Raw genomic sequence first — 13,429 nt, 5'->3', positions numbered from 1 at the left:
TGGACTACAGATTTCTCTGCACTTCTAAACAGAGTTATCTCCATTCACTGTAAAAGAGAAGTCGATCCAAGCAGCTAGATGTTTTAGTTTAGTCTAATAATCACATTTCAGAGATAAAGTAGGGAGGTAGGTGGATAAACCCTTGGGAAGCCCTGATCCATTGGGCATGCTTAGACCAAACTTAGCAAACCTTGTCAGTGCAGTATTCTAGAAAAACTACTGCATCTCAGCATGGATTAGCTGTTTTTCAGTTTTTCTCCTCACTTTTAAATTGTGTGAGCAGGCTGAGATGCTATGGTTGGGAACACAACTTCTCCTGAACCCTGGCATCAACACACCCTCAAATTCAGCCTAGAGAAACTGACTCTCTTGCTTCCTCCCACTCTTGAACTCTTTCCTGCACAGCTTCAAAAAGATGAGAAGAGGCTGATGACCTTAAAGCCAGGTGTACAAAGTGGTAAACTGAGGCCTTTCTGTGGAGAAAAGGCCTTTTTCAGACTGGCACATTAACTGAAAGAGGTTTCTGCTTCTGTGTAGCTGCACTAAATGCCAGGCTGCCTGCAAAGGTTCTTTCTCTTTAATTACACATAAAAAGGAGTACCAAATGGTTAGAATTAGCTCCAGAATCTTCTTCTTAAGGAAACAGAAGTCAGGGAAGAGTCTGCCTGGTAATTGTCCACTGAAATAGTCATGGTGACTGTCTCTCTAATATCACAATTGTATTTCTGTGTTTGGGCATGATGCAGGCTGGTCTAAGCTCAAAAAAATTGGGCTGGCAACAAATCAATTCAGTATTCTGAAATAAGATCTGATTTGTTCCTCCAAAGAGAAGCATTTAATTCAAGTAATGATGCATATGCATCCATGAAGGTGCCTGTTCAAGGAAAAGCCAGAGTTAGCTAACATGCCTCACAGGAGCTGCAGCTATATCTACTAGGGATGATAAATCTGAATTAACAGCCAATTGCTTCAGCTAAAAATGGTGGTGCCAAAGTATAAACCACAAATGACTCCATAGAAACTTTTCAAAGTTAATATATGGGGGAGAGGTTATGGATTGGAAAGTAGGGGGAATTAAAAGACGTTGAGAGACCCACAGGGAGTTTTTCTGAGTCCTGATCAGAGAGGCAGTGCCAACATTTTATGTCAAAATAATAGGGGACAAAATAGATTTGGGGCCATGATGAAGGAACATGATTGATGAGTGCAAATGTGAGAAGCTAGAATAAAATGCTGAGGTAAGTGAAGTCTTGGCAATGACTCCAGTGAGGCCTGGATTTGTTAAGTACTATAAAGTTGTGTCCAACACAGTGCAAACCACCAGTTATGTATTTTTATCTGTTTTTAAAACTTCAGTTTTTATACCAAAAAAATTGCCATTTAAAACTACCCCAAAAATAAAGAGGAGCCACAGAGTGAAAAAATACAATGCAGATAAATACACCAAATTAATTCTAGGTGGAGGTAATGCCTTCTTTGATACTTGACAAGAAAATTGATCACTATTAGGCAGAAAAGAAGAGAAGACATTGAGGACCTTGGGATCTTCCCAGAATGAAACACAATCAAAGGACTGAATACAGAAGAAATCAGAATGGAGCTGTGTGAAAATATTAAAAGCATAATCATACGTACATTATTGTCTGTGAACCGTGACCAACAGCTTTACCTTTTCAGAATTATGCAGAGACTACAATTCTATCCCAGTAGTTTGCCATCCACTTCAATAAAGCAAAAAAGAGAAAGGAATTGAAATTTTATCTTTGTTTGAAAAAATGGAAACTCTCTAGAATTTCTTTGGTTTTGCCCTAGATGACACATGAAGTTTGCAGAGAAGCTGGGATTTAACTTCTTTTACATTCCTCACTTTCTCACAGAGCATTCCTCCTTCTCAGATACATGTTCAGAGTCCAAGCTATTGTGGAACTCAAGAATTACAGGAACAGAAGGGACAGCAGAAGGAGCACTGGATGTTTTTACTCCATGTACATCCTCCAGATAAACTTATTACAATGCTCATAGTATTGCCATCAAAAGTTGTTTCTAATGTCTAACCTGAATCTTCCCTATTTTCGTCAGTTCAAGAGCATTAGTTGTTTTTCACTGCCATCAGGAGAAAAGCTCATTTCCTTCCTCCCTCCAGCAGCAGTTTTATATATTTGAAGTCTATTAGCCCCATTCCTGTTAGACTTTTCTTCTATAGACTAAACAATCCCTATTCATTCAATTTTTCTGTATAACATCTTGATTGGTATTTGCTAGTCTCTGGACTTTTTTCCTGTTTTTCCCCTTCCTGCTTGTAGCAATGAAGTACTCAAGCTAAGGCCAGCCAAGAGCATCTCCAGGCAACCAAGAAAACCATTCAATTCCCTGTCATAATGGAGAAAGCTGCACCATATTCCTGCTTTTAAAGAAAGTTAGGAAACAAGATCATGGTTAAAGGTCAGCTTTTCTTGCTCAGCTGGCCTGCCTTTGGCACAGGTCAAAGAGGAACTCACAAAAAAACTGGATTTGAAGACTGCACTCTTCACAGAGGTGTAAAGCCTAATATATTGAAATTTCACTACTCCACCACAGCCATGTTTCTCCAGCACCCTGAAATAGCTCAGAGCAATCCTTTGTGCTGTGTAAAGGTGCCAGCACATTGGAGTTGATCTAGCATCTCTACACTTCAGTCCTGTTCATGAGCTTTAGTAAGCTGAAGCTGATACACAAGTGATGGAGAGAGAGGAAAGGGAACAAGCGGCAAAACCTCGTGCTGGGTTCAGGGAGGAGCTGCAGTGACCTTAATGTCACTGGTAACTCCAAGCCTCACTTGTCACATATTAAATATTACAGGTCAAATATTGCTCTTTTCTTAAAAAACAAAGCAACATTAATGGGCCTGGATCACACTTCCAAAGGTTTTGTAGCCTTTGTATGTTGTACATTTGTAAGGCAGCCTTGCTTTAATCCAGGAAATCTGTGCAATATTCACTGTATTTGACAGAAAAGGCAAATGGACTCTTTAATTTAGAGGGGACAACCCAATAATCAGAGGTCCCCAGTGTCACCTGGCATTCTGGATTGTTACAGAAATCACCACCAGCCTCAGCTCTGCCCAACTCTGGGCTTTTCTGTAACTTTCACTTTTTAAGCACTGTTCTCTGCTCTGAGCAAAGTTTACAGGCAATAAATGGCCATGATTTCCATTACCTGGCATTTGGTTCAATAGTCAGAGATTTAGCCAGAAAGGAAGAAATATATGGGAAAAATTTGGGGGAAAAGAACAAAAAAAATCAAGTGGATCATTTCATTGAACCAGTCTCAGTCAGCCTCCAGGCAGAGTTCTAGGAGAAAAGGCTTTATTCTTAGTCATTGGTCATCTCTTCCTGATTCTAGTTAAAAATGTTTTCCTGTGGTCACATGCCAAGCAAAAAACAAATACTAACATGGATAACTAGGATAAACAGAAATCATGGTCTTCTGCATAACACTGCTTTGGTCAATTAGCACAAAATGTATTTTGTAGCAATCAGTCTAAGGAGAGGACTGAATGAAATTAGGCTGATAGGTTAATTTCATAGTTTGGGGTGCTTCTTTTTTTTCCCCATTCTTTCCCATTCTAGATGAAACCATGTACCTAAATATCACAAGTATTGTTAGCATTTTCAAGTCCTCTGCATAAAGTTTTGAAATAGAAAATTTTTAAAATATAGGTCTGCATGTATACATAAGACTATTATATTTGAGACTACTGTGTTAACTAGCTGGCATAAATAAAGATGGCTAGAAAATATATTTATTAAGGTGATTTTTTGTTTTTTAAGCAAAATCAGGTACTTTCTAAGCAAAAAGCTCCAGTAAATTTATCAATTAAAAAATTAATCTAGGGTTGCACTCATATTTTTACCACAGTAGTATAAAAATGTGAAACATTTTGTTCTTCCCGTGTTTGGGTTTTTTCTTCACCAAGCATTCAAAAGCTGAAGCAATACTTTTGTCCTTGTCTGCTCTAAATCTCTGTATACAACAAAGTAGTTCATAATACAAACATATGGCTCAAAGCCTAAAAGGCTGTTGTGGGTTTAAACACAGCTAACAGATAAGTCAGACTTCTGTTTGGAGCAGTGGGTAACAAAACCAACAATGGAAAGAAAGAAAACAGCAAAAATACTCTTTCCCAGAAGGTGCAATTTCCCTACTTTTATTTTTTGCTTGCTGCACCAGGCTGTGTGTTCTTTCCATCAACCTGTAGCTGGTTCCCTGGACACTACAGGGAGAAGAACAAATCCCCAGTTTATTTCTAGATTTTCCCAATCTACTTGGACATTAACATAAGCATCTCCTGAGTGTGTTATAGCCCCAGAACCAAGCTGAGCCCTGCTGCTCTGTGTGGCTCCATGGAAGACATCTCCTGGTTCTTCACAGCTTGCCAGTGACCCTGGGGAGATGCAGTGGAAACCTGCTCTCTCTGGCCCCATTAATTTCAATATTTTATGTTTACCTCTATAAACATTGCAGTCACCACATTTTACAGAGTCATGGAAACCGAGGTGACTGCCTGCCATCACTCATCAGCTCAGCAGTGACTACACATGGAATAAGATAATGCCACATGAGAGGCTGTTTGTGGAGACCTTGTTCCAATTTGCACATGCCAGTATCCACGCTGGCTGTGACACTGTCCAGGCCAACGAGGGCAACAGCACTGTGTGATCTCTGGGACAGGGAATCTCTCTAATAAAACAGAAGCAATGAATCTGTCCCACCAAGGAAACCAGATCTCTTTGATGCAGCTCAGACATCGTGTCCATAATTATTTTCTATTATCAGGTGAATATGGGTGAATATTCAAATAATGAATAGGTGAATATGTTCAAATAATGAGCTCTATTCAAGGAAATTGATTTCTTCCTCTTGATATATTTGAGGCAGAAAAGTGAGACTAGATTTACTGAACATATTACTCCTACCTGGTGCATTGTTTTAGTACTTTATTGCTGCTGTTTTTCTAATTAAATAGGTAAAATCTCAACTTTTCTATTGTCTTCTGGCCTGTAGTTGTTAATCACAGTTTCATAGAATCATAGAAATACTTTGGTAGTATAGGAAAAGACCTGTAAGTTCATCAAGTCCAACAATAAATTTGATTTCTCTTTAAAATTAACTTTTTAAAATATGCATATTATTTTCCGATGGAACATTTTAAAAGCACCCATGTTTTATTTCTTCAGAGCCAGAGGAATAACCAAGAGTTTTCTTCAGGCACGTTGCAGAAGCCTCTTCTTCAGCCCCTCTGAGCTTCCACGGTCATTGAAGTCCAATCAAGCAGACTCAAGCAATAATCAGATGACTGGACAAAAATCTGCATTTGTCTACTGCACAACACATGGATCTTCACAAGATACACCAACCTGAAATTCATTATCATTGCAGACAATCTGGAGGAGCTACTCACAATTTACCCCACAGAGAGTGAGATCAGAGCCAGGCCTTTTCTTCCAAGTTATGTTCCTATTTAAGTAGAAGTTGATTCAGGGATAAATTTTTTAAAAAACACATATTTTTCAAGTAACAGGGAGTGAAAGGAATGCCCTGAGTACATATCCAGTTTTGAAGAGTAGCACAAGCTCCTTAAGGAGGTAGCTCTGTACGTATCTGTGCCGCTGCTGGCGATATTTGAATCAACTTCCATTTCCCTTTAATTGTTCTGTCAACCTGTTTGGGATCTCATCTACCTTCCTCATTATGGCCTTCAGAGGGAGGGCTCCTACCACACTGAGAGTCAAGAGCAGATCATGTCCCTCATTTAGACCCAACACATCTTTCCACAGCCCACTAATTGCATGGCAGCCCAGGCTCATTTGTCTTCCCAGATCGTTAAAATTCATCACCATGCTGTGTGAGCTCTCACTCCTGCCCTTGGATGGGCAGCTGTAGATTATTTAGCCACACCAATCCCTAATGTTTTTAACTAGGAACTGACCCCAGCACCTGAGCACCTGCTGGGCTCTTAGTCTCTGTCATGTTAAAAGAGTGCACAGAAGGACTCAAGCCATCAAAAGCATCCTGCTGCATTACATTAAATATTGATAAAAAATATGCAAATAGCTTATTGATCTTCTCCAGGAAGGGCTGAGATAATGAGAGAGGGACTGTTTGAGATGATGCTCGGGATTTTTAACTTTTTTTTTTTTTTACATTAGACTGTTGTTGATAGCTGAAGTTAATGAGGTCTTTTGGTTCACTCAGTATTTCAGACCTTACCACTAGTTTAATGATAAAAGAAATCAATGCACCTTTATTGTGCATCACTACCAGCAAGTGCCCTGCAAAGGGCAGGAGTATTTGTACAGGTGCAGTGCTAGCACTCCTTACTAACTTTACCAGTACTGCCCTGGTTAATATTGTACTAGTCTAAATTGTCTTATCCTGCACTGTATTTGTTTTCCAAGGCTGATATTTATCAGAAGTTGATGCTCACACTGTCTCCAACTTATTAGCAGTTCAGTATATAATTAATACCCAGAGACCAGTTGTTTTTCCATTCCCCTTTGCTCAGAGCATTAACTGCATCACATATGCTTCCTACCCTTTGTGTGATTGACATGTGACAGCTTTTAGCTGTCTTTCTGTGCCTTCATCCTCATGCTGGAAATTTCTTCACACTCACACCCTTGGCTTATTTTTTCTTTCTTTCTCTTCTATCACTTCCTCAATTTTTTTGGGGTACTTCCTAATACCTCAGAGGAGTAAGCAAGCATAAACCCAAAGCAGCTGGAGCAGAGCACTGTTGCCCCCACAATAACCATCCACTGGAAACCAAAAATCTGTCACACCTGGGTTACCTGCAGGACGTTATTTCTGAACCTCCATCAAACCTGATTCCAGACAGAAACACTGTAGATGTGGCCACAAGAATTCTCCCTCTGCAACTGGGCCCTGTTAAACAAATTCCTGGGGTGCCTGTATCTTGTCAGGCAGCAAAGAAGCCAAAGAATAAACTTCATATTCTCACTATAATTATTTAAATTTTCTTAGGATTTTGATGAGCACATCAGTGCTGCATTTGGAACTGCACAAAACCATATTAAGCTGCATCTTTTCCCCAAAAAGTTTACTGCTCTTAGATGAACAGAGCAGATATGATGTGATCTGAATGCGAGAGAGTAACTTTTTGGTAGCAGGAAACAGCTCAGGTTTCTCCTTTGCCACATGATCCAGCCATGAACCTCACTGAGCAGTGCCAGGAGACAGAGAAGAACAGGGCAAAGCTTTATTCCTTTTTTTCCTTCTCCTTGATAACCTGCAGTTGACAACACAGGGACAGAATAAGAAGTTCAGGCAAAGGCATTTTGGAGAGGCAGAAAGATAAGCAGAAGATTTGCTGCAAATAACAGCTGATTTGTGGCAAGACTGCAAATACAACCCAAATCTGGTGGGTTCCATTCTGCTGCTGTGGTCCCTGGGCCACCAGTGTCCCCTTGGGAAGTTATGCAGGCACCTACAACAGACAATGCCAACCTGAGCTGTGCTTCCAAAAGCAACAGCCTATTTAGTTAATGTTATCAAGTGGTTTTGTCACAGAAAAGTGACCCAGGAAAGGTATTTCCAACACAGGCAGACCGCAGTAAATGTAGGTGGAAAAATACTGTTGGCAAAACACCAGAGAGGGGGCAACACCTGGGGATGATGTGTCCAAATGGGATGGTCAGACAAAATCTTGGATCTGTCATGCCCAAATTCAGGTCCTTAGTGTATCAGTTCAAGAGCAGGAATTCAAAACTTTGTTGTAGCTTTGTCAGGGTGCTTAACCCTGAATGTACTCATGTTCTCAGTAGCCCTGGCCGCATTGCACAACTCTACAAACACTACCAACTGTCCTGGAAATGTGCAATGGAAAAACAGAGACTTCAACACCTTCATATTTTTGTTCAAATCTTCTAAGGGTTTGGATATAGAAAATATTAAATTCAAAAGCTCAAGTACAGTATTCCTAGAAACAGCTACATCCGAGCACCGTTAGGAAAAAATCCAGGAGCAAATACTAAAGATATTCTAGTTCATAGACTGAATACATCTGTATATTTTATCATTCTGCATCAACCAAGACCATGGGAGAAAAGGCATGTGTTATCAAGGAAAAATACTCCAGTGAGAACCTGAAAAAGTTAGTTTCCCAGAGAAAATCAGAAAAACATAAATAAACAATAATTCAAAATTGGACGAAAGAACAAAGTGATTGATGGACTGTACTTCCCTGTGTACAATTTAAGATTGATGCCATACTATTGTGTGTGTGAGGGTACAACAGACCTGAATAATTAATTGCTCTATGATTCCCATTCTCTGAATGATACACTCCCTCAGTGCTTCTCTCAATGTATATTCTGTACATGTAAAGCAGGAGCAAAAGCATCCCCAGACAAACAGAAGCACTTTCAGGTTTGACAGTTTTTTCCTGCCCCCACCAACAAAAAGAACCAACCAATTTAAAATTGCTAAGCAGCAGGGAAAACATTCTTCTTCTTTTTTTTTTTTTTTTTCCCATCTCTTTCACACCAGAGTATTTAATTATGAATTTATTCAAACAAAAATTTCAGAGATCTCACTGCTCCAACAGTCTCTTGCCCGAGGTGCTTTCAAGCCCACAAGGGCAGAACAGAAGGGGCGGAGCAGAGCCCCAGCGTTTCAGACAGCCAGCTTTGGAAGCACGTTACAGCCTGTGCAGTTGCCTGGTCCTATTCATTTTCTGTGTTTCAAACAAGAGTCATTTGCTTGAACACTGTTTTGGGGTTTTTTTGCTTGCTTTTTTATATGTCCATTTAGTCAAAGAAATGAAAATGTGCAAAAACAAGAACAAAAGCAAAAAGCAAGCAAGAAACAATAGGAGGAAGGAGTTAAATGTGACCAATGGAATTGTATTTCTTTTGTCTCTATTAGCTGTATCAGAACTGAAAACACAGACAAAGGACCTCTCAGTTACACCTGTGTAGGTTGAAAATAAAGTCACTGAAGTCATGGGATCTTAATCTGTTAATGAATTCAGAAAAAACTCAAGGTATCCTTATGTTTCTTTACCATACTAAATTTGCAGTTCAAAACTGCAATTCCTTTTAATAAAAGGTCACTGTAAACACTTCTGAAGATGCAAACAGATCTCAGGGTAGGAACAAACGATATTTGCATCTACCAGATGACCACGTTGAGCAGTGACTGGCTCCAAGTAGCCTTCATGTCAATAGAAACAAGATCTGAAGTTCCAAAAGCAGAAGAATGCAATGACCATACTAATAACCAATTTTTAAAACCAAATCAGATTGATTAAAATAAAGTCTGCCAGACAGCCTTGCAGTTTGTAGTTTATTTTTACAAGAGGATTAGGTTTTTGAGGGGATGGTTGCACACCATGCAGCAGGTTCTACAGGAGCTCATCCAATCCTTGACCTCCCACAGTTCCAGAGCACCACCAGCTTTTACCTGTGGCCTGAGGATCCCATCCATAGTCACAAAATTAGGATTCCTGCCTTGGTGTTTAGCACCCACCCTGCACCAGAAGATGCCACTGCAGCACTCCAGGAAATATTTCCAGGCAGCAGCCCCTCCTCCAGGGCAGCCTCCTGCCTGCAGGAGCTTGGCCACCCCACACTCTGCAAGAAAATGATGGATCCTATTTTTCTTACCTCCCCCCATCCCTGGAAGTGTTCAAGGCCATTTTGCACGGGGCTCAAAGCATCCTGTTCTGGGGAAAGTGTCCCTGCCAGAGGGAATGAGGTGGTCTTTAAGGTCCCTTTCAACCCAAACTGTGATTCTCCTTGCATGCCTGCTTTACCCTTTGTCTGAGAGAAATATATATATTTAATGCTAGTATCACAGGGCTGCTGGGTAGTTTCAGCACTCACAATGAAAGTAACAAACACGTCTACATTGTTCAGAAGGAACATATGTTATTTATTGACTGGAAAATGGAAAACTGAAGCATAGAAGCCCTCCTAATACTGCAACGACCTGATTCAATATCCACTGAAGTTTTTTTATTGTCTTTAACAAGCTTTAATAAGCCAGGTTCATAGAATTACTTCTTTACTAAATCAATTACAGAACTACAAGCTATTTTGCAGTAGGACTGATACTGCTCTTTACTCAGGATATACAATTACTGCTAACCACTTCTTTTCTCTTTTGTTATTTTTCTATGTATTTTCAATAGATTTTTTGGGGGTCTGTAACTCTGAAATTCAACAAGTGAAAACATTAATTATACACAGATACCAAAATTTTAATGATAAGCATATTTTCTATTTAACAAAAACAAAGCAGATGAACCTTAATTTGGAAAAAAATAGAATATGAATCACATTAAATGTCAAATCTTGACACAAAGATCCCATTTACTACAGTCACTGATAAAATCACCTGTGATTTTCAGTGGCATCCAGATTTAGGTTTAATGATCAAGCTGATAACCACACTAGAGAGGGAAATCAGGATCCGTCCTGGAAATTCAAGCTGACACTCTGACCTTAACACATGCTGTGGTGCTTTTTGAAAAGGAGGGCAAGGAGCAGCTTTCCTCCCAATCACATGAGTTCAGACAGAATTGTCATTCCATATTTTTCTTTCCTTCTTTGTTTAGTGTTGTTAATGATAGCTTAAATATGTTCCAAGGTGGTTAAATATTTAAAAAGGGCCAACTCCTTGCATTAGAAAAAGTGCAATCAAAATGCTTCCATTTCATGGGGAGAATGCTTTTATCCATAGAGAGTCTGCAAAGACTTGTTTTATAGTGAGAAGGCAATGTTTTTAAAGAAAAAAATTTAAAAAAAATTAAAAACAGCCAGCTTGTATTGCCTGTTGGTTTATTTCCAGTGTTCCTTAAAGTAACAGAAAATGTTCTTTTAAATGCTCAGTTTCCTTCAGAAACTAAGCTTGCCAATATGGAAAACAAAACATGAGCTCCTAATCTTGCAAGATCTAGAGATCTTGAAAATATATTTTATTTTGGTATCACCATGAGTTACTTAAATGCATAATGGTGATGAGATTGTTTTTCTGATTTTAATGCAGGTAATGTACTCAGAGCTCAGTGATCCAAGAGAAAATTTCCCAGCAGGCCACACTTGACAAGCAGGTGTCACTCAATCATGCACGTTTTCACCTCCCTGAGAGGACAGATGGTCCCAGCCTACTTAGCAATTCCATCCTCTGTTGGCAGCCCCTCTCCAATGCAGTGCCATAATAAAGATGCTCTGAGATTTGTGTTAATCTGTGGTCTTTGGGGTAAACTGTAAACAAAGTGTGTAGAGTTATCGTTTCTCATTATGAGCTGGACCTCTTATCTTCTCCTCTGCCTATAGCATATAGCTATCTCTAATAGCCTGTACCCCTGGACTCAGCTTTCATGGAGATTAGTTCCTATCATTTTAAGCACCACAGAATTACTCTGTCTGCAGAGACTTGACCTAATCTGTTTGAGGCTTTTACTATAAAGACAGTAAGACAGCCTTTTTTCTCCAAATTAGGAGAACAATGGTTTAAATGGGCAATGGCTCCTGTTGCTGAATTTTATGCATATATGTGTATTATACTTGCTGATTTCCTGCTCTGAGATAGAAGAGGAATTGTTATTCCCCTCACCATCATTCAGAAACAAGTACAGCCAGGATTGAGAGGGAAGGGAATAAAAAATCCACACATCTGAACACCATGTCGAGGGGGGTTATTTGTCAATTCTTTTTTCACCACTGTGATACATTTCCACTGCATCCAATTTCCCCTGTGTAAAAAGAAGATTATCTTCTCCCCACAATCTGACAAGTACAGTAGGGAAAAAAGCAGAGGGAGAGATGGAGAGCATGCAAGAGTTCCCAGAGTCAAGTCTGGCACCTCCTATAATTTGTGCCATTTGGGAATTTTCCAGGTTTTTCTACATGTAGAAAGGAAAAAGAAGGTCAAAGGTTCAGAGTCCTCATAACACTACTCAAAACAAAGCCAGAGCTGCTTCCAGCACCAGCACGTGCCACAGAATGACATTGGAAAGAATATCACATCATTGAAATGAATTATCTGAATTCATGATTGTGTCACAATTTTAAGTTTCAGATGTAACTGAAATCACAATGCATTCAGATGCATGAAATCACAATCCTTCAGAAACTGCATGAAAAAACAGAAGGAGCAACATTCTTTGGCTTTGACCTGTTCCAATCTCCTAAAAGGAGTGAAAGATTCACGGTGGTTTTAGTGGGTTGTGGATCCAGTCACAGTGAATGGTGGGACAGAGCTCAACTGATGGAAAAGGGAATTTTGAACAGATTTTACCTCTGAGGAGGCAGAGAACACTTTCACCTGTTGAAGCTAATGGAAAGAATTAAATAAGATTTACATGTGTTTCATTTCAGAAGTTCTTTAGTTTCTTGGCTTTCATAGCACCTACCTAAGCCCTACATTCCTCACAAGGTAATGAACACTTTCAGACCTCACACAAACCAGTCCTCATACACATGTGAGAGTGATGGAAACAGCCATGAAACAGCCACTTAGCTGACTGCATCCTCAGCACTGACTCCAAGGCATTAAAAGACTAGCAAGCAAGATAGGGATGGAAATTGCAATTAATAAAAAAGAACCAAAACAGCAAACCAAAAAAACCCCACAACAGATCAGAAGTCTTGTATTAAAGTTTGTCTCAGTGGACACTATACTTCAGTGCTTATCTTAGAAATTATAAATCTGTGAAAAGTCTTTCCAGTATAGTGTAATACTCTATTTGCACATAAAGATAGTGACTGAACCATGTGAACAAATTATCCAGTTATTATCTGTATGAATAGAGTACAATATAGCCCAGAAGCTTTAGGAGAGCTTGGGGACTCAGTGGTGCCCTGACTATCACCCTGGGCTGAGGGCACACTGACATGGGTACATCCAGCTCTGCCTGACCACTAGGGCATAACCCAGATCTAGTCCTGAAGCTGAGCACACATCTCAATTCCCTTGCTAAGATATCCCACTTCCCCAGACTTGCCCATTAGTCCAGGCTCAGCAATAGCTGCAAGGCTGCACAGTCAGAGCTGGCTCACCCTCAGCTCATGCAAGGGGAGGAGAAAGAGCAGCAGAATTTACATTTCTAGGGCTGGCTGTGGGCATGTGCCCTGACAGTGAAGACATTGATGTTTCTTTTCTGAGTTCACTGCTGCTCTCCTGGGCCACTCTGCAGACTGCTGTCCCTTCACCTCATGTCCCACAAGCAATGACAGGGACTTGCTGTGGGCAAATGGTGCTCCCTGTCCTGGGATTCTTGCCAAAGGGAAAGGTAGAATAAGAAATAGCACCAGAGCAGTGACAGGCTCTGTTCTTTCAGCTCAGTGCTCTGAAGGGAGAGCAGTTCCCATGTGAGCACCCTCAGAGCAGCAGTGCCTGGCCCCTCCAGTGCCCCTCCACATGG

Source organism: Haemorhous mexicanus, chromosome 6 (genome assembly GCF_027477595.1).
Source record: "Haemorhous mexicanus isolate bHaeMex1 chromosome 6, bHaeMex1.pri, whole genome shotgun sequence".
Lineage (NCBI taxonomy): Eukaryota > Metazoa > Chordata > Aves > Passeriformes > Fringillidae > Haemorhous > Haemorhous mexicanus.
Note: the sequence above shows the minus strand (reverse complement) of the source record.